This window comes from Tamandua tetradactyla, chromosome 20 (genome assembly GCF_023851605.1).
Source record: "Tamandua tetradactyla isolate mTamTet1 chromosome 20, mTamTet1.pri, whole genome shotgun sequence".
In the NCBI taxonomy this organism is placed as follows: Eukaryota; Metazoa; Chordata; class Mammalia; order Pilosa; family Myrmecophagidae; genus Tamandua; species Tamandua tetradactyla.
Genome location: NC_135346.1, coordinates 11850372 through 11852817, shown reverse-complemented (window position 1 = coordinate 11852817; position 2446 = coordinate 11850372). Strand labels below are relative to the sequence as shown.

Here is a 2446-nt window from a genome sequence, read left to right as displayed (position 1 = left end):
CTCCCAAGTCAATAGGCCAAGCCCTTGATCTTGAGGCTTGTGAAGCTTATGTATGTACCAGAGAAGGTTAGCCTACCTATAGGTATGCCTAAGAGTTGCTTCCAACTTTGCAAGTGAAATCATTGCCCTCCCCCCTACATGGAACTTAACATCCAGGGGTGAAAGTCTCCCTGGCAGCATGGGAGATGACTCCCAGGGATGAGCCTGGCCCTGGCTCCATGGGATCAACAATGCCATCCTGACCAAAAGAGGGAAAGTAAATGTAACAGATAAAGTATCAGTGGCTGAGAGAGTTCAAATAGAGCTGAGAGGCTACTCTTGGGGGTCACACTTATGCGAGCTTCAGTTAGACATTGTTACTATCATAACTTTCCAAACCCCAATCAAAACCATTCCAGCCAATCCTAAAGAACACCTAGGGCAAGAGATAAGATTCTACAAAGATTCCATGAACTAGGGTAACTTTCCAGAAACCTACAGCCTTTGGATGTGTCCCTCTATCAGTTAAGACCTAAAACCTAGAGTAGTCAGCCTCTCCAGAACATCAACTAATTCCATCCTCCTATCCCATATTATCGAGAGCCCCTTCCAACAAGAAGAAGTTAGGATGGGCATAGTCCTAATACCCCTAAAGAATGGGAGAAAGATCAAAGGTGATGGCAGAGTTCTACAGAGAAAGTAGGGTTTGACAAATGAGTGCTGAATCATTATATTGCTATTTCTTTTAATCTCTAGTATCTTAGAGCAGCTAGAAGTAAAAACTTAAATGATGGAACTGTAATCCATACCAAACTCTGAAATCTGTTCTACAAGTGATTGTTGCGATGTACTTGAAGTTTATTGCTGTTTTGTAGTTATTTTTCACAAAAAAGAAAAAAAAAAGTCGACTGTGATGATAAACGGACAACTATGTGACGATATTGTGAACCATTGCTTGTACACTTTGGATGATTACATGGTATGTGACTATATAATATATATCAATAAAAAATAAGTAATTGAAAAAAAAATCCTTGCCTTGAACACGACTCACGTGGCAGTGCACAGGTTGCCCATTGGCCTGAGTGGCACTCCCAGCCCTGCTCCCTCTGTGCCACGTGGCTACTTGGCTTGTGGTAGGTATTGCTGTAGGTGCTCAGGCCTCCTGCCCGGGGCCTAGAAACACTTTATGGGCTTTCTAAACCCAAACGGTTGAGGCTGCACTCTAGTCCTGTTTTATACCCCTTGGTGCAGATTTTCTGCCAGTTTAGCCCCTTATTTTAATTCTTTTCAAGGGGCATTTCCAGTTTTTCATTTTTTTTGGCATTGGATACATCTCAGCACAGCAGCCTTTCTACTAGATTTGGCACTGTAGCTGTTCCTAACATTTTGTTATTTCACGGCACTAAACCAATGGCTAGATTTAATCACACAGACCGAATATTAGAAATGAAAAATCTTAATTTTTAATCAGACAGGTTTAGAAGCCAAGAAAATGTGGTAACTCAAGATGACTATATAGGCCCTCTTCTCAGCACATTGATAAAAAGTATGGCCCAGTTGTTTGTATTTCCTTATTCTTTTAAATTAGTTTTATTATTTATGCTACCATTTGAACTGATAGTATTCGGTGGCTAATTCCAAGACAAGAGAAGAAACATGCAGAGTAGTGATGGCCTGAATGGAGAAGTTGAAAAAAAGAATTTCAGTCCTTCATTTCAGATATTAATGCTGTGATTTCATACATTTTCTGCAGTGCAGTGTTGAGTTGCAGCTTCACTCAGCTTAAAAGAATCATGCATTTGTTCAACTAGTGAGTGTGTAAAAAGAAATTCTAAATTAGTGTTTAACTAGTATTGTAATAAGCAAATGCAATATTCAATAGAATTCTCTGTTCTTGTTTTTACAACTTGAATATAATACAATATTTTAAGGAAGTAGCCAGTTTAATATGTGAAGACTTTTTCTGGTGGGATGGTTAGAGTAGAATGATAATATGCTTACTGTACAAAAGGCAGAAATAGGACTTTAAATTATAATTTTAGAAACTCTTGATATCCCATATGTCGAAGAAGGTTGGTTTTCTCTTCTTTTGCAATTTTTCTTCCAGAGTTCATCAGCAGGAATGTGCTCTGCTAGGGGAAGAGCAACTAGAATGAATAAGTGTGAGCTCACAAGTAGCAACTGCTACTTGCTGTCTTTGTTGACAGGGAGATGAGAATCAAATACCAAAAAGCAAATAAACAACAACAAAATCTTGCCTTGCTGTCCACCAATCCTAACCTATTATAACATGAACCCTATTCATGGGATCATATCCTAATTAAGTCAATTGAATTGAGAACCCCCTTAAACTAGATCCCCCAAAACTCATAAATATCCTGATTTTGCCCTTCACTCCCCCAGACGCTACAAAGACTCTGTCGAGGCAGTGATCTCTTTTATTGCAGTAAGCAATAAACTCAGC

General features: G+C 39.1%; 1 pseudogene; it reads left to right on the top strand.

Annotated features, from left to right (window-relative positions):
- The first annotated feature begins 1168 nt into the window (after positions 1-1168).
- Positions 1169-1649, top strand: LOC143664275 (thioredoxin domain-containing protein 15 pseudogene; annotated as a pseudogene).
- The last annotated feature ends 797 nt before the right edge of the window (positions 1650-2446 follow it).